Raw genomic sequence first — 20023 nt, 5'->3', positions numbered from 1 at the left:
CCATCCCACCAGGGGCTAGCTTTTTCCACGTTTTATTTCTGTCTGGTGCCGTCGTGACCTCTCAGGGCTCTCAGAGGTTCCCGTTGTTGGATTCTAAAGCTCTTGACAGCCTGCCTGGTGGGGTTCAGAAAACCCAACAGGACAAGAATGAGATTAAGGAAGGAAAAAGAGTATGTATGCTGACCTGCGACTCTGGCCTTGGGATGCTGGAAAGAGGAGGCCAGCGGTAAAGTTGCATTTATGGACATGAAGCGGGTCTTCAAAAATGGTGACAGAAGGACTAAAGCCAGGGTGAGAGCCCAAGGGACAGTGCTCGCGCGTGGCAGCGTAAGCTGAAACAGATTGATTAGGTCCCGCCGGCAGGTGGAAGGACAGAGCCGTCACGTGGATGGGAGCTAGCCGCAGGGACGACTGTGGGGGCTTCCAGCTGTCGGGATGGTGGCCGCTTCTCGTTTCTGCTCTCCTCTGTGTAGTTTCTTCTTTCTCTGCTGCTTTGTAGGTGGGATGTGGAGGAGAGGTGTTGGAAACTAGACCTCTGTTTTGTACACAAGTTCTTTGAAGTATAAAACCAGAGATGAAAGAATGCTCTTTTCGTAGCTGGAGTTAGAAATATTTAGAGAGTGAGGCTTAGGCAGTTGAGTGTCTGACTCTTGCTTTTGGTTCTGGTCATGATGTCAGGGTTGTGAGATCGAGGTCCTCGTTAGGTTCCTTGCTGGGTGTGGGGTCTACTTGTCCTTCTCCCTGTGTTCCTCCCCCTGCTTTCTCTCTTGTTCTCTTTCTGTCTCTTTCAAATAAATAAAGAAAAAAATTTTAAAGGAAGTATTTAGGAGGTAAATCTGATAGATCCACTTTGGACCATATGCCAACTTCTTTGCCACTCAGCGTGGTTGGGCCCAGGTTTTATGATAGCCCGGTTTGGGTCATGTGCTCACAGCTGTAGTCAGGCCAGTGGTTACCAGAAGAAAGGACAGTTGTACATTTATTGCCTTTCAAACCAGGGAGAGATCATGGAAAGCCTAAAAATTTGGATTTGTTCTCTATGTGTAGCTTATCTGTTGCAAGACTTAAAGTAGGAAAAACATAAGTTTTACATTTCAAAAGGTAGTTCTGGTCGTGATGTAAAGGATGGGATAGAGTCCCTCCCTGCCCCTGTTTGACTGAGGCGCAGTTTCTTCCAGCGTTGTTGATAGATAATTGATACCTAACACTGTGTAAATCTAAGGCATATGGCCGAGGCTTTAGTACGTGTATCCATTGTAAAATGATGATCAAGTCAAGTCGAGGTTAGTCAACGTAGCCCTCCCCTCTCGCAGTTCCGTGTGTGTAGTGAGAGCACTGAGCATCCGGTTTCTTAACAAATGCCCAGTATCAGTACAGTATTGTTAGCTGTGGCTTGTGCTGTGCACTTGATCCCCAGAACGTACTCGGTTTATAACTAGAGCCCTTTGTCCAACATCTCCGTATTTTCCCCACCCCACCGTGCCTGGCAGCCACCAGTCTCCTCTGTGTTCCAAGGTTTACTTTTATAGATGCTCCATAAGAAGGAGATTACCCTGTTTTTGTCTTTCTCTGTCTGACTGATTTCACTTAGCATAATGCCCTCAGGGCTCATCGTATTGTCGTAAATCGTGGTGTTTCCCTCTTTTTAATGGCTGAGTAATGCTCCATGGTAAATATAATATACGTTCCCTATTCCTATTTATGTACATTGTCTTTATCCGTTCATCTGTCAGTAGACACTTAGGTCGTTGGCATGTCTTAGTTCTTGTGAGCAACGAGTGCTGTAGTAAGCTTAGGGGGGAAGATGCCTCTTTGAGGTAGTGATTTCATTTCCTTCGGATAAATACCCAGAGGTAGACTTTCTGGATCCTTCGGTGGTTCTAGTTTCAATTTCTTGGGGGAGTCTCCGTACTGTTGTCCGTAGTGGCTGCGCCAGTTCACACTCCCACTAACAATGTGCAGGTGTTTCCTTTTCTTTATACTGTGGCAGATACCTACAATCTCTTGTCTTTTTGGTGCTAGCCATTCTCACAGGTGTGTGGTAATATCTCTTTAGATATCCATGAAGGAAAGTGTCTTAGAAGACTGTTCTACGAGTCTCGCTAAGACGCAGTTTATGGCCGTAAGGAAGGCAGCAATAGTGGGTGACGGAAGTGGGGTCATGCTTTCGCACTGGTAAGGACATCGAATCTATAGGTTTGTCAAGGCTTGGAAGTGGAGAGTGGGAGAAGATAAACTGTTTCTAGCTAAGGGGATTGCAAAAATGATGGTATAATTCACAATGCATATAAAACATGAAGAAAAGCAGATTTTCCAATAATCTTTTTAAATAAAATCTTTATAAGATCTGCCCAGTTTTCACCTCTGGGTTCCAGGGCAGTGACTGAGCTTTCTTGTGTCCAGAAAAAGAATGACCATTACTCTTACTTCCCTTCGTCTTGGATGTACTGGCGATTGCTCAGCAGCTGATGTGTGCAGAGTGCGTAAAAACCTTCCAGAGGTATCTGTGATCAGAGTCAAAGAGGAGAAGGCTTTGGCAGGTGGCCTTTTCTCTCCGCACTCACTGACCTCAGACCTGCTTCTTCTTTGGTGCTTCTGTGTGTAGAGATGCTAGTTCCTCAAATGGTACATTTTTTTCTTTGTCCTGTATGTGTGTGTATGAATAGGTGTGTATGCATTACAGGTGACTGCACACTACTTTCCAAATCGTCCGTAAATGTTGGATCAAGGACTAGCAAGAGTGGACGTGGGACGTGTCTGTGAGGACCTCACTAACAAGCTTAGAGATTGTCCATGATCACACACTTAAAATTCTTTGAAATGGCCTCAGATTCTATTAACATGGTTCTGTTCGGATGTTTCTTCAAGAAGTTCTGCTCGTGCTGTCATAGAATTCAGGCTCACAACTGTATTGTCTTGACTTCATTAGAAACTCTCATTATTGGGGCATATTAAGCGTCTGCCTTCTGCTCAGGTCGTGATCCTGGAGTCTCAGGATGGAGCCCCTCGTTGGGCTCCCTGCTCAGCGGGGAGTCTGCTGCTCCCACTCCCTCTGCCCCTCCCCCTGCTTGTGTTCTCTCTTGCACACAATCTGTGTCTCAAATAAATAAATAAAATCCTTAAAAAATAATAAAAAAAAAACCCCTCTCCTTCTTGATTGGCCCTTACTACCTCAAGCTATAGAATGCATTGCTCGTTTAATTGTGTTTAGACTCGCAGACAACAAAAGAATATTAGCACATATTTCCTCAGTAATCACTTTGCCAAGCTATCCACTGTCATCTTTCAGATTTTATTATTAAACAGTTTCAGTTCATTTTATCAGAAGTATTCATATTTCTGAATCTCTGTCGTCTAGACCAGGGATTTTACAGGATGGCCTGCAGGCTTTTTGCCAGTTTTTGTGGTTTTATTGGAATATAGCCATTCCCATTTGTTTAAATAGGTCTGTGGCTGCTTTCGTGCTCAGATGGCGGACGGGAATAGCTGTGATAGAGACCGGCTATCCTTCAAGGCCTGCAGTGTTTGTTATCGCACTCTGTATAGAAGAACTTGGCCGTCCTTTGTTGTCAACTAGGACTTCTTGATAAGGGGAGATCCTGCTTACAACCAACGTGCTCATTAAGGCATTCAAGAGCAGAGTTAATTAATTCAAGAATGAGTCTTAAAAATATCTCCCTTGGGGTGCCTGGGTGGCTCAGTGAGTTGAGCCTCTGCCTTTGACTTAGGTCATGATCTCGTGTCCTGGGATCCAGCCCTGCACTGGGCTCCCTGTTCAGCAGGGAGCCTGCTTCTCCCTCTGCCCGTACCCCCCTGCTCCTACTTTTCCTCTCTCCTAAAATAAATTAACAAAATCTTTAAATAAATAAATGTGTGTGTGTGTGCGCGCACGTGTGTGTGTGTGTGTGACTCCCTCTTTTCCTCTGGGACCTGCCCTTCCGCATGCAGTTTGCACTCGTGTGTCTGACCTTGGGTGGATTTGTGGCATTTTTCCCACAAACGGCAGAGTACAAGTTGACCAATACCACCACCGACCGTCTAGGTGTTTAGAGGTTGATTTCTTGGGTAAAATTGAAAAACAACATAACTCGTAAACATTTTCTGCTACCGTTCTGCTATTCTCCCCACAGTGGAGACTCATTTTTCATTCGGGTTGTTTTTGAGAGGAGCTAACGAAATTAAAACATTTATGTTCAAGAGGTGGCTCCTTACTGCTCTTCTCTGTGCCTTCTAATCTCAGTTTATTTCCAGGGAAGCAGAGATGTCACAGTTCTGTCACCCTAACAAGCTGCATCTTTACAGTTTCTCTGTGTCTGGCTACATGGGATTCATAAAAATCTATGGACTGAACACACAGGTAGTGAAATGACTTACGGTGTCTCATATGGTGCTAACCTTTTTGTAATTCGAGTCTCCTCTTCGGCAAAATGAGGTCTCTTTTGGAAGGAAACGAAAGTTAAAAGATAAATGTAAAGGTAAAACAAGTGAAAACCCGCATCCCTTTGCTGAAACAGAAAAGAGAGAAACCAGTGGTTAGAATGTCACCATGGGGCGGGGCGGGGGAGGCAGTTTCATATAGTGTTCTGGGATTAGCACGAGTCTCTGTGCTATGACTTAGCAGCTCTGTGACCTATCTGAGATCCATTTCTTATCTGTAATGTGAGATAATAATAGATCCTATTTCAGGGAGTTATAAAGGGGATTAAAAGAGTAATTGCACATAAAGCACTTAGCATAGAGCCTCATATTTAACAAATGTTCAACAAATGTTAGCTCTATTAATACGGGCAGTAATACCTTGTAAGACTTACGGTCTTAGCGCAGTCTGCTGTAACAAAATGCCATAATCTAGGGGACTTAGCAACCACAGACATTTCTCTTTCAGAATTCTCGGGTGTGGACATCTAGGGTCATGATTCTAGCATGGTCAGTTTCCAGTTAGGACCATCATCCATGTTGAGAATGGCTGCTTTCCCATGTGTCCTCACATGGTGGAAATAGGGTCAGCAAAGAGTGTGACTTCTTCTTGTAAGGGCACTTGTCTCATTTATGAGAACTTATCCTCATGACCTAATACCTCCACATTGGGGGTCAAAATTCCAATGCCTGAATTTGGGAAAGATACAAACATTCAGATCATAACACCTGCCCTTAGGGAACAAATTATGTTCCAAGAGACTTTGGACATGTCAACACACATGTGTTTAGTGAGAGGCCAAGATGTAGGAGTCCATCAGGAATGAAAAGTGCCCGAAAGGCTGACAGATGGAGACCTGTCCTGAAGAGGGGTTAGAGGACAGACCTCCTCTGGTAAGAAGGGAAGACAGTCTCACAAGTATTTAAATCCATACTTTTCATCAGATGCTCGCTCTTCGGTAAGAAAGAACATCATCAAGTGACTAGATTTAATTACTTAGAAGAGATTCTCAAAATGGCCACTGCCTTATTTGAAAATAAGTTGATGACTCATATTTTTATAAATATGAAATTAAGAACATATTTTGTTTTGGATCTTAATTTTTAATAATATATAGAGTATTTCTATCATTTGCCATATCTCACGCATCAACAATGACCAAAAAACCCACACGTATCTTCCAAAATCATTAGATAGTTAGAGGGGAAAGAATACTGAAAGAAAACAAAAAACAAACAAAAAACCTAGGGCCCTGTCTTTTCCTACCTGAGGAGGAAAAGGAATGATTTCCCCTTGAGACCTGGAGGCAAGGTCTTCCTCTCTGTAAAAGTAGTGATTCTGCCAAACAATATCCCACCAACCATGATTCGTGTTGCTCTCGCTGTGGCAAGCTGCTGGGAAACTCTGCAGACTGGTTGTGCTTCTTAGGTTTGTATCTTGGCCTCAAGAATACAGAGGGGACCTGATGATGCCTTAACTTAGAGAAACAAAAGCAACGCCTTTATTATTAGCAAATTTCAGTAAAAACTTTCACCTGGGATATGGCTTCAAGATCTTAACAAGGTCCCCAAGGCTGGTTCTGTCCCATCAGTCCCATGAGCTCTCTTCTCTTCCAAACTAGCTTTAAAATGGAGACTTTTTTAGTAAGCATTTAGGCCTTCTTTTGCTACTCATTTTTTTTTTTCAAAAAAATATCAGGTTTCTTCTAGCAATAAAAACAGCAACATCCGTTACTGTCTCAATGACCAGTATTCTTCCTACTGCAACTAATTGTCAAATATAATATTTTTCAAGTTCTTTTTAGGAGTTATTTTAAAAATCTGATTGTAGCGAGTAGAGGAAGAGAATCCTGCTGTCATTAGCAGAGTTGCAGGAGAAAGTGCAGATTACCTCGAGTTGCCTTCAAGAACAGGAAACCTGGTGCGTCTGCCGGACAGCGGGCCCCTGTGGGTGGCCCTTCAGGTCAGTCAGTAAGCTCAGGTCTTCCTTGGATTGGGCTACGATATTTTCTGTAAGCTGTGGAAGTTTCCTTTTGAGAAAAAAATGTGAAGCACAATGTGAGTAGAGCAAACCGTGTGGGAAATGAACGTGGGTTTCTTCTACTGTGTGAAGAAATGGTCTGTTGCTCATCTGTGAAATTCATGACATTTTTCAGTACTGCTGTTTTAGACTATCATACCGCGGGTGGGTCCTGGGGGGCTCATTCAGTTAAACGTCCAACTTTTGGTTCAGCTCAGGTCATGATCTCAGGGCTATGAGATCAAGCCCTGTGTCGGGCTCTGCATGCAGCGGGGCGCCTGCTTGAGATTCTCTCTTCCTCCCTCCCTCCCTCCCTCCTGCTGCTTGCTCTCTGTCTCTCTGTAAAATAAATAAGTAATATCCTTAAAAAATAGAATATCAAACCACAACTAATTAAATTTGCTTTATAAACAAGCCACAGCAAACAACGTGAAAACTACAGGGAAGCGTCTATCTGTGTAAGTCAAGAATTTGTCTTCCTGGGACACCTGTGTGGCTCAGTGGGTTAAGCGTCTGCCTTGGGCTCAGGTCATGATCCCAGGATGCTGGGATCGTGGGTCGGAGCCCCACCTCGGGCTCCTTGCTCAGCAGGGAGTCTGCTTCTCCCTCTGCCTGCTGCTCCCTGCTCATGCTCTCTCTGTCACTGACAAATAAAGAAAGAAAGTATTTTTTTAAAAATTGTCTTCCTGGGTTGCCTGGGTGGCTCAGTTGGTTGAGCATTGACTCTTGGTTTCAGTTCCGCTTGTAATTTCGTGTTGTGGGATTGAGCTCAACTCAGTCGGCTGGAGATTCTTTCCCTCTCCCCTTCCCTTCCCCTCTACCCCCCCCCACTCATGTGCTCTCGCTTTCTTTCTCTCAAATAAATAACCAACTATTTAAAAAAAAAAAAAAAGACTGTCTTCATTTGGATGTCAGGCTCTCTGAAAATAATTTAAGTCCCTGACATCACGAGTCAGTTGCCGTCTGACACATATAAAGTTCAAAGCTCTACCCACTTGCCTGTGGAGGCCGTAATCTAATCATAAACTCTCTGATTTGTCCGCCTGTCTCCTTGGCAGGAACCTGGAAATGTCAGGTCCTGTCACATTCGGTTCTTGTTTAGTGAGTTCCGATGAATCGCATAAACTTCATCTTTACCTCCCCTCACCTGCCACCATTACAGACATACATGTAGACAAATACGGGATCTACAAGTGGGATTTCCTTAGTCCTTTTCTTAAACTCAGCCAGTCCCTTCTGTGAATCTGAAAAGTTGGGAAAGATAAGATATTAAAGATAGAAAAATATAGTCCACTATTCTCACAGATTATAAGTACTTGGGCTCTGTAAACTAAATTTTCTGTTCACCAAGAGTTAGTGGCAAAACCAGGAATGGAGACCAGATTACTGATTCCTGTTTCAAGAATATAACTTTTATTTTCACTTAAAACATACGTTATGAATATATATAATTTTTTTTACAGTATGTTCTGAAATGGAAGGATTATCTTTAGAGTCATGTGCCTTCAAATTATTTGGGATAAATTCCTTCAAATTTTCATTCAGTTTCTTCCTTAGCCAATAATAATTTGGAAACTTCTATTGAGTTATTTTTTCCATGTGTTATTTTTCTAATGAAATTATCAACTCCTGTTGCCACAGTTTGTAAAAGAGTGAGTGATTTTCTGATTATATAGCTAACATTTACTTTGTAAAACTAGTAAAGTATCTGTATAGAGACTTAAATGTGAATACAAAAAAACCATGTATAATCTCAATCCTTAAATAATCCACTAGAACCGTTTTGTAGCATTTTGTTTTTCATTTTTGATATCAATCAGGCATTCATGAAATCTATCCATCATTTTTATTCATTTTCTCAACTTACTTTGGAGTACTTACAGCTTTTTGAAGCTGAACATACACTTAAATATAAGACAGACATAGCCCAAACGGCTGTCATTTGTTGTGCCCTGCCAAAGGAAACTCATCCTTTCCAGTTCTCACCTTTTTTAAAGTAATCTCTACACCCAGCGTGGGGCTCAGACTCACAACCTAGAGACCAAGAATCACATGTTCTACCCACTGAGCCCGCCGGGCAGTCCCCTGGTCGTCACACTTTTTAATAAGATGAATATGAATATAATTTAATAAATGAGGAAATTACAGGATGTTTTCAATGCCCTTCCATATATTCTGAAGACCCATTATTTCAATTGTATAAATCAACTGTAACAACAGTTCTTTTTTTTTTTTTAAAGATTTATTTTTCTGTTAGAGCGGGTAGTGCTGAGGGAGAGGGAGAATCCCAAGTAGACCCCCCTCCAAGCCTGGAGCCCAAAACGGGGCTCGACCCCACAACGCTGAGATCATGACCTGAGCTAAAACCGAGAGCCAGATGATTAACCTGCTACCCCACCCACCACCCCGTAATGACAGTTCTTAATCAAAAGTACTTTCTGACTTGTTTTTGGTAAGTCAGTCAGAGAAAGATAAACACCGTATGATTTCACTCATGTGTGAAATTTAAGAAACAAAATAGATGAACATAGGGGAAGGGAAGGAAAAAAATAAGTTAGAGACAAAGGGGGAGGCGAATCACAAGAGACTCTAAACTGTGGAGAACAAACTGGAGGTTGACGGAGGGAGGTGAGTGGAAGGTTGATGGAGGGAGGTGGGCATTAAGGAAGGCTTTTGTCGTGATGAGCCCTGGGTGTTGTATAAAGTGATGAATCACTCAGTCTTCCTCCTAAAATTAATAATACACTATAAGTAAACTAACTTGAATTTAAATAAAATCTTGAAAGAAAAAAGAAAGATGCTTTCTAAAAATAATAATAATAAATTAATTAAAAAAATAAAAACTTTTCTGAATATATAACTGCTTCCTTATTGTATGTTCAAAATCTGTAATAACTTGGCTAAAAATACTGATAATATTAACGACTCTCAAAACATATTGATAAAATTAGTTCAGGAAAGATCAATTAGTTGTTCTAGTGACACTATAGGTGAGTTTCTATCTAATGTACCTATAGTATATATTTTTTCTATCCAATAATAATAATTTTTAGATTTAAAATATTTGAATACTTGAAAATTTTATTTTTACATTCTTTTTCTGCTTTTGATAACTTGGCATTGTGATAAATTAGTATTTTGTGTGTTCTTGCTCTGTATTTGTTTATTTTTTAATTGGTATCTTTATTTTATTATTTGTCAGAAATTTTTTATATATTAAAATTTTTAATACATTAGATACTTGGGCAAATATTTTCTTTATTATTTTTATTATTTAGCTTTGATATGTAAAAATGTTATATAAAACATATTGACATTATCTTATTATAGGTTTTTAAACTAGTCTGCATCAAAGATTCTATATTCTATGTAGATAGTATAAGAAGAAGAGCCCCGCCCCCGCCATGATCCGCCATAGCCAACCCTGGTCACCTATTTTATGGGACTTTCTGGAGCTTTTACTCTATATATTTACATATCTACACAGTCATATAAGCTTTTACACAAAATTGTTACTCTATAAACATTGTCTTCATGGTATTATTATCTCCTAGAAATTATCTCTTGTTGGTAAAAACAGCTCTACCTCATCCTTGTAAACGTTTATATAATGTTTCATCATGAGAAGGTAGAAATAAAAGCAGTGATGTGCTAGGAAGTGTTTAACAACTACCTCAATGCGGGGATCGGGGGGGACTAAAGCCCTGATTTTTACCTTCACTGACTTGTGAGGTGGGAATAATCTTACTCTTGGTGCTTTGAAGCTACCAGTAGTTTATCTACCAGGTCAAAAAATTTTGAAAATAAAAGGTGGTTTTTTGCCGGTTGTGCAAAGCCGGTCCTTACAGGCTAGCTTCCCGAGTTGAGGGACTTCCAGCGGGAGAAGTGGTCTGCAGCACAGTACTTGAAGGAAATGATGCCAGCAGAATGCTGAGGTTGGGCTGGGGGGAAGGCTTGAGGCTACAGGTTGGCCACATCCTGCAGCAGTGATCACAAGGCTTAGACCGTGGCTCCTGAACACGCCAAGGGGAAGAGTCACAGTCCTCTGATCAGGGATGCAGAAATGGTAGAACCGAGTAGAAACCAAGTTTCCTCCTTGTCGTGGTCCCGCATTGGACCAAGGAGAAGCAGATACTTCTACTCCTGCAGTTTGTGACATGATTACCAGAGGCCTGCATTTTTCTCTCTGGTGATCTGACATCTGGCCTTGAACCTGTCCTGAAATTCAGGATGCATTTTCTCCCATTAAATTCTGTTCCAGTGTGGGAGCATTCTTTTAAACAAATTCTCTGTTAATGAATATTGGATTTTTTCCAGGTCCTCATTTTAAAAAACAAAGTTTCATAAGTGCCCTTATATATGCAAATATATAACTATTTCTGAATGATAGTAAACTGGAATTGGAATTACTTGATTAAAATAATTAACTTAATGTTTTCACGTAACATGCCAGCGTGTCCTCCTAGATCTGACCGTTTGGATCTTCTCTTCCAGTTCTTGTGTGTTTTCAGATTTTAGATTTCAGTCAATTCTTCAGTGTTTTCAGGATTGTTTATTTGAGGTGTTGAAGTGTTTCCAAAGCAAAGGACATAAAAAGAGGTATCTTGAAATGATTTAACTTGGATTTTCCCACTACTGCATTGATCATAGTTCTCTTTCCTAACAAACCTTTTGTATTTATCCTTGGAAATCTTGTTCCAACAGTCTATCTAATTTCTAGGTATGTGTTCTAGGTACATTTCCTCCTACAGAAGTCTATGCCAGTGTTTCTTCCTTATAGCTTTTGATTTTTCTGTCTAGCTTAGTAAGTCCTTCTTTATTATATAAGAATATTTTCCTATATTGGCTATGCATGTCTCTAAGAATTCCTTTTCTTTCTGATGTGGAAGAGTAATGAAAGTTCATAAATACTGCTTATCTATTTCTTCTACTACTTTGTTATTTTCCCTCTGAGCTGCAAGGTTTGTTTTGTTTAAAAGGTCACGATTAGAGGCTTCTTATTTAATTCCGTTGACTTATTCGTGTTTGCCTATAACAATACGATAATTTTTGTAGCTTTATCATCATCCTTCTTTTTGAAAATTATCTTGTGCATTCTTGGACATTTTATCTTTCACATGAACTTGAGAATTTAGAAATTTTCATTGGGATTGAACTGAGTTTACAGATAGGTATTTGGACATTCCACTTCTCTTGTAATTTATTATTATTACTGAGCCTTCTTTATCTGCTTCAGTAAAGCTCTGACATTTTATTATATACATCATAACCGTTTCTCATTATATTTATCCCCAGGTGATCATATCAGCTAGGTAGGATTGTAGGTTGCAAGCAACAAAACTCTCTAGACAAAAATAGGCAATAAAGACTTTTTCCAAGGTGCTGGAGGCTCAGATAGGCAGAGGGAAGATCTTCAGTAGGCTACACCCAGAGTTCTTCTGGAGTGCTAAGAAAATGGAAATACAGTAACACTGGAGCAGCCAAGCACAGTTGAGTGTGGACTCTGAGGCTGCATTAATCCAGTCCAGTCATTCTCTCTGAACCTGAGTCATGAGCTCACTGTTGAGGTCCAGCAGGCTGAGCTCATATGGGACACCTGCCTCTCTCTGTTCAAGGAGTTGAGAGAGAAAGGTTTAGGGCCTTTTGACTTGCACAGAATGGAGTTGGACTCTTGGGATTACTTCCCACAGAAAACCATATTTCCTGCTGGAGTGCTTCCCTCAGAGGAAACAAGCGTGCAGGCAGGAAAAGGGGATAGGGCAGGTCAGAAGGGCGGCAGTAGAGCACAGAGCACTGCAGTGTTGGGTGGCGTGTGGGGAAGCTACTCAGGTTCACCTGCTTGTCTCGTATTTGCTTACATGATGCTTCTCTTAATTCGAAGAATTGCTCACTTGATTGGCATAGATTTTCTACGTAAGTGCTCGTATTTTCATGGTACATGCTTAAAATGTAAATCTTTCTCTTCATGTCCAATGTTGCATCCTCGTGTTTCTTATTTTATTGCCATTTTTTTGGGCCTCTCCTGAGCCTATCCTTTTTTCTTTGATAGTTATTATTTCCTAAATAAGCATGACATATTGTTTGGGGCGCCTGGGTGGCTCAGTGGGTTAAGCCTCTGCCTTCGGCTCAGGTCGTGATCTCAGGGTCCTGGGATCGAGCCCCGCATTGGACTCTCTGCTCGGCGGGGAGCCTGCTTCCTCCTCTCTCTCTGCCTCCTCTCTCTCTGCCTGCCTCTCTGCCTACTTGTGATCTCTGTCTGTCAAATAAATAAATAAAATCTTTAAAAAAAAAAAAAAAGAATGACATATTGTTTATAAATACCAAATAGCTCTCTAAGCCTCATATTCAAAACCAGATTTTTCTAAACTCCATCCTTGTCTTCCAATTTCTCTCTCTCTGTAAAGACAATCACTTTTGAATCTTTCATCTAGTTTTTTTGTTTTTTTTATATATGCAGTCGTATTTCTGGACAATATAGTTTAGGACTTTTTTGGTTTAAGTTTTTATGTAAGTTTCAGTTAGTTAACACAGTGTAATATGAGTCTCAGGTGTGCAATGTAGTGATTCAACACTTCCGTACATCACCCAGTGCTCATCGCGACAGGTGGCCTCCTTCCTCCCCATCACCTGTTCCCCATCCCCCACCCACCTCCCCTCTGGTCACCATCAGTGTGTGCTCGTAGCTAAGAATCTGTTTCTTGGTTGCTCTCTCTCTCTCTCTTTTTTCCCTATGCTCATTTGTTTTGTTTCTTAAATTCCACATATGAGTGAAATCATATGGTGTTTGTCTTTGACTTATTTTGCTCAACATCATACTCTCTAGCTCCATCTACGCCATTGCAAAGGGCAAGATTACATTCCTTAAAAAAAAAAAAGATTTTATTAATTTAAAGAGCATGCAGGTGGGGGGAGGGGCAGAGGGAGAGAGAGAATCTCCAGTACACTGTCTGTGGAGCGTCGAGCCTGATGCAGAGCTCAATCCCATGACCCTGAGTCGAAATCAAGATTTGGATGCTAAACTGCAGAGCCACTCAGGAACCCCAGGAGTTCTTTCTCTCTCGTGGCTGAATCCTAGTCCATCTTAGGTGTACACCACATCCTCTTTATCCATTCATCAGCCGATGGACACTTTGTTTGTTTCCATAATTTGGCTTACGTAGATAATGCTGCTATAAACACAGGGGTGCATGTACCCCCTTTGAATCAACATTTTTGTGTCTTTAGGGTAAATACCCAGGAGTGCAATTACTGGGTCATAGGGTGGCTCTATTTTCAACTTCTTGAGGAACCTCTGTGCTGTTTTCCATAGTGGCTGCACCAGCTGGCATTCCCACCAACAGTGTAACTGTATCCTCACCAACAGCTGTTGTTTCCAAGTTGCTGATTTTAGCCATTCTAGCAGGTGTCAGGTGATAGCTCATTGTAGTTTTGATTTCTGTTTCCCTGCTGCTGAGTGATGACGGACATCTTGTCATGTGTCTGTTGACCATCTGGATGTTTTCTTCGGAGAAATACCTTTTTCAAAATTGGATTATTTGGGGTTTGGGCATTACATTGCATAAGTTCTCTATATATTTTGGAGATTAACCCTTTATCAGATATGTCACTTGCAAATACCCTCTCCCATTCTGAGGTTGCCTTTTAATTTTGTTGGTTGTTTCCTTCGCTGTACAGAAACTTTGTATTTTGCAGTCCCAATAGTTTATTTTTTGCTTTTGTTTGCCTTGCCTAAGGAGATGTAGCTACTAAGAAGTTGCTACAGCCAGTGTCAAAGAAGTTATTGCCTGTGCTCTCCTCTAGGATTCTTAGGGTTTCAGGTCTCACATTTAAGTCTTTAATCCATTTTGAGCTTATTTTTGTGTATGGTATAAGAAAGTGGTCTGGTTTCATTCTTCTGCATGTGGCTGTCCAGTTTCCCTACACCATTTGTTGAAGAGATTATCTTTCTGCCACTGGATACCTTTTATCTTTAGAACTTCTTTTGAATTTTTGATTTTAGGCAGACTTTACTGGTTCCCCATCAGAGTAGCTGAGCCTTTAACTCCCTTGTATAATTTCATCCTTATTTCCCTGCTTTTATTTTCCCAAACTACTTACCATATAATTAGTTAAACCAGTAGCAGGCTCTTACACTCTTCTACGTAGGTGAACACATACGTATTTTTTTTTCATTGATGAGGCCAAAAATATAGAACAGATTATGTATTCTTTACTCATTATTTTTCCTCATATTTAACCATTGCCTTATTGTTTTTATTTACATAACCATTTGTCTTGCTTTACTTTTCCCAAAAACAATTTCCCCAAAGCCATAGCACACCAAATCGTGCATCTGGCTTGTTTCTGTTTTAAATTCCTGGTTCTCTTTCTCCTTCTTCTCCTTTGCCTCTGTGTTGCCCTCTGTGCTGCTGGCTCCTTACCTGCCACAGGTCCGCCATCTTGGCCCTTCCCTCGACAGGGAGGCCTCTTTTCTGGATCCGGCTCCTTCCCCACTTTTACTTTCCACAAGCACCTTTTCTACAACTTCCTAAGAAAGGATACTTGGAAGATTAACAGTTAAATCCTTGATTATTTATTTATTTATTTTAAAGATTTTATGTATTTATTTATAAGAGAGAGAGTGAAGGGAGGAGCAGAGGGAGAAGGACAAGCAGCTCCACACCCAGAACAGAGCCCGACACAGGGCCCGATCTCGTTACCCCGAAATCATGACCTGTGCCAAAATCCAGAGTAGGACCCCCAACTGACTGAGCCACCCTAATCCCTGATTAGTTCAAATGTCTTTCATCTGTTTTACAATTTTAATGGTATTTGGTCATAGCAGAACATGCTGGGTTTAAAAAAAGAAAAGTAATTTTCCTTAGAATTTAGAATATGTTGCTCCATTTACTCTAGGATCTGGAAGTGCTACGGTAGTAGCCCAGTATCATTTTGATTCTCACTCCTGTAGTATGACCAGTTCCTGACCCATCCCCTGACACTTTGAAGATTATCTTCTTATCCACAAGTTTTGAAAGTGCGTGACAATGTACATGAATGACATTCTTTATTCATGTTACCGGTCATTCAGTAAGCATTTTCAGTATTGACTTTTAACGTCTGCCTCTTCACTTCTAGAATGTTTTCTTGCTTTGAGACTATTTCATATATATTAGTTGTAGCCACAAATATATGGTTTTACCTGCACTTTTATCCCATTCTCCTTTATTTGGGATTCTCAGCCATGCCTGGTAGGCATTACTGGGCTGCCCTGTCTCTGGGGTGGCTTCACAACCATCCGTCAGTGGATTGCCTTCTGTTGTTGCTCCTGACGCCTGATTTTTCTCAGTTTTTATCAAAATTCTTTCTATTTTCCAAAATAAAGAAAACTGTCTTGTTTGGTAATGTGTACTCAGCACTTAGGAGCATATATTACTTCAAGCATCTTATTAAACTTGGAATCTTGTAGGCAAACACGGGTAAAGGACAGAGAAGCTGTGCTGGCTCTTCATTTATAATATGTTTATTTCTCTCATGACATGAAAAGTGATGTTATTGATTCCGAGATGACTCTTGGAGTCTAGGAAGTAATGAAAGTCCATTGTCACATAGCCATTCATGCATTTATTAATTTTTTTTTCAAGAAAATGAACATGTTCTATGGGTTAAACATGAGGAGACGCTGACTTTGATGAAATAAAAACTGAGACTTGTTCCCTGGGTTGGGGAGCTCTCAGCACATTAAAGGAGACAGGAATGTAAATGCCTTCGAACAAAATAGGGTAATAAATATAACGGCACAATGTTCTCCAGTTGCCTACACGAGAGGACTACATTTTCGAATATCCCAATGATCTCTAGCTCTGGAGGTCCAGAAGAGTCCAGAAGAGAAACAACAACAAGGAGCGCTTACTATGTAAGAATATCTTGACATACTTCCCTGGAATCCTCAAATAAGTGGATACTGTAGTGGATTTGCAGGTGAAAAGATACATCCAGGCTCGCACTCATTCATCTGTTACTTGGCAGATACTTACCAAGTGTTAGAGCCCATGGCTCTGCACAGTAGAGACGATCAGAAGTAAGACGCTGACCTTGATTTCCTGGTGCTTAGTCTGGCAGGTGTGAAATATGTGTCGAGTGATCCCACACACAGAAATCGGGTGTTTGGGATGCACGTTACCTGCCGTTGTCAGCACGCGCCTCGGGGGAATCTGGCCTCACCGTTCATTCAGGAGCTAGCTGAGGGCTTTGGCTCGCTGTGAGGCATTGTCCTACGGCAGAAACAATACCACACAGACAAGTCAGACGGCCTTAGCCTCATGGGAATGACAAACCAGTAGCTGCCCCGAAAGGACAGGAGATGTGTTGCAGGTTATCTATTCAGGAACCAACGATCCGAAATTCCAAAATTCACACTTGCTCTGACACCAAGCCCATCATCTGCTGTCGCCTGCACCTTTCCTGATGCTGTGTGTTGCTTGGTGAGCTCTCGCCTCGCCTCGTTGTTTATCCGCCCAGGAAACAAACACCCTCCCCATGTTGGAGCATCACGCACGCTGTAGGAGTCTATAGACACTGAGAACAGAGTCTGGTTTTCCAGGTCACCCCCGCAGAAGCAGGTGGGGCGTGTGGTGTTCCCAGTGCAGATGGTCACCCTCCTTTCTACTTATGTTGCGTTACCTCAGAGGAGGGGACATGTCTGAGCGTCATGGCAGAGAAGACACCGGTGTTCAGGAGCTCAGTGTAGTCTGTGGCTCTGATACTCAGCGGTGGCCAGAGGCGTGGTCTCAGTGTGCTGTGATTTTTGACTCCACTTGTCCCTTTTTCTTACTCTTATTGAGTCTGGTTCTCCCTCCTAATGGCAACTGATTAAATCACCTAGATTTACTTTTCATTACTTGCAACTAAGAACCTAGGCTAATTCAGTTTGGAGTTTTTCATGACAAGCTCTGAACTTCACTGCCCAGTAGCAGATTAGAGGATGGTGAAAGGAAATTGTCACATGCTAATTCAGAGTTCTCTGGAACCTCCTCCTTCACCCCTTTGCTGTAAGGGATCGTGGACTAAAATACTGAGGATCCTTTCAGGACCATCGCCAGTACCACGGCAAAGAGAGTCCCTTTAGAATACGGCGGCTTCCTGAAGCCTGAACATTGATTCAGCCAAAACGGACATCTGCAAATACCCAGACCCTAATCGAGATCAGCTTCAAAACCGCTGAAATCAATAGTAAACCTGAGATACCGTCCTTTCCTCTAGTCTCCTCCTAGCGTTGTTAACCTTTTACTCTCACTTTGTGACTTGTTTTTTAGATTTTTTGTGTGAACATCATCTTCATTGGTTCATAAACCGAAGAATCTGCCAAAATCTTTAACCTCGTGATCACCAAAGAACTCCTTGTGATTTTTCCAATTTTTGACTACTCTGACACCATATATACACAGTCTGAGGGAACTACCCCTCAGGGAATTTGTTGATCCCCAAAGCTGTGGTTTCCTCTAGGGAGGGCTCCTTCATACCCCCATTGTCTGTAGTTACAGGTTTCCTTACCCATGTCTATTCCCTTCATAATTCATGAGCACTTTCTATTTGAGCTTTCACGAATGTTAATTTATGCAAACCTTCCTTTTTTTTTTTTTTTTTTTTGCTGTTAAAGTTTCAAAGAGTTTTATGTTTGCCACCAGCAATGCTTGTTAAATAAATACACATCTGGCTAAGTAGAAATTTTCTGTGATATTTACTCTTGATAGAAATTATTAAAGAATCTGTTGATTGAGCATTTTTAATTATAGGACTGCATTAACAGTTGTGAGAAAGAAAAATGACCCAGCTATCTGCATTTTTCATTCTGTCAGCCTTTCCCATCTTTCAAGGATATTAGCTTGGTCACTGGGCATGTGGCTCTATCAATTAGTACCAATGCATGGTAAGCAATACATCCTCATCACCCAGAAGTTATACTCTATATCCAGTGATTCAGATATTTCTAAATATCGGATTGTGTGGTAGAGGGATATCTAAGCAGTTTAAAAAAAAAATTCCAGGTGTTTCTCTCTGAAGCCTCTAATACAATGAAGGGATGCCTTCCATGGCTTATCCAGAGTTCACTAAGAATAAGGAAAACGCTGTTATGTCAATATCAAATAAAAATAAAATACAGCATAAAGAGATGAAAAGGCACATCAAGGGGCCCAAACCTAAGATACCATTAAATGACTGTGTAGAAGCAGATGTTCGTAGATGCCGTCTCTCAGTTCATTTATGCCCTTTTTCTTCCGTTACTGCCATCACTGTGTTTCTAAGCACTTCATTGTTACCTTTCGTGTTTCTTTCTTTTTCACTAGTTTCCTTGGGAATAATATCTTTCAGGCTGACGTGGTTTAATTTTAGCTCTATTCTTTATTTACATTCTCCTTCCAGCTTAGTACACCAAAATACATGATATTGATCCCTAATCCTGAGTGGCACTTTGCTACAGTTTATTTTATAAGATAGAAGCTATTTATAGTAAGTTGGTTTTAATATTACCCAGAAGACCGTGAAATCGTTCCAATCCAGACTGAGGGGTGGGGACCAAAGAATTCCAGATGACCAGAAGAGGAGGCCAAAATGAACGACCAGTGTTCTCACCGTTGACCTTCCTCCAATCACTTCCGTCCTTTTTCTCGCAAGACCTGCAAGTGGCTGTGCGGCCTTTTGTTCTCGTTGGTCATGGGGAAGGTTTAGCTGCATTTTCTTCCAGAATGGGAGGAACTCACGGTGCCCTGCCATCCGCCAAGCCTCACCTTCCCTTCCCGTTTTATTGCAAACGCTACTCCTGCTCTTGTTTTCTACTTGCTCGTGCCATTATGCCACAAATACTAACACAAACTTTATCACTTTGTATGTCCAACAGTGCATCGGTTTGTGTCTTCATTCTGTAGATGAGGGCACTGTGGGGACAAAGAATTAAGTGGCACATGATGGCTTGTTACATGGGTTCACTGCTAAGAAGAGCTAGTTCCTTGCCCTGTGAATGACTCTGAGTTGAGTGGCCTTTCCAGGATACCACGGTGTCGCTTCCTCAGTGATTATGCTCCTGACCACCGTTTAGTTAGCCAAACCCGCGTACTTCGGACCCACGATACAGCGGGCAACCACTTTGACGACACTGTGCCATCAGGCCGTACAGTTTGATAGTTAAGTGTCAAAAATACTGCTTCCTGGATATTAGAGTGTGGTAAATGCAAGACAGAAGGAGGCTGTACTGTAGGACAAGAATCCCGCGCAGAGTTGAATCTTGGATCTCTCAGCCTCCGTGAATGGCAAACAGACCCTTCAGTGTGACTGACTCGACGGCTTTTCTCAGAGGTAGCTTCTTGGGTATGGGGCCCGTTTCAGCTTTTCTCAGTCATCTTAAGAGTAAATATGAGACCGCAGAGTAACAGTGCTGTTCCGTGGAATGGCATTTGACCAGAGTTAGACGCTTGATCTGATAAGAATCCTGAGAAGGTGACGGAGATTGGATAACTCTCCTGTGGGAGATGAAAAACGGGGATAAAGGGACTGGTCCCAGTACGCAGAGATCCGAGCGGCAGATTGGAGGCTGAACTCCATTTTCTCAAT

The sequence above is a fragment of the Enhydra lutris genome, unplaced genomic scaffold (assembly GCF_002288905.1).
Source record: "Enhydra lutris kenyoni isolate GAN:26980312 unplaced genomic scaffold, ASM228890v2 scaffoldscaffold34, whole genome shotgun sequence".
Classification (NCBI taxonomy): domain Eukaryota; kingdom Metazoa; phylum Chordata; class Mammalia; order Carnivora; family Mustelidae; genus Enhydra; species Enhydra lutris.
Note: the sequence above shows the minus strand (reverse complement) of the source record.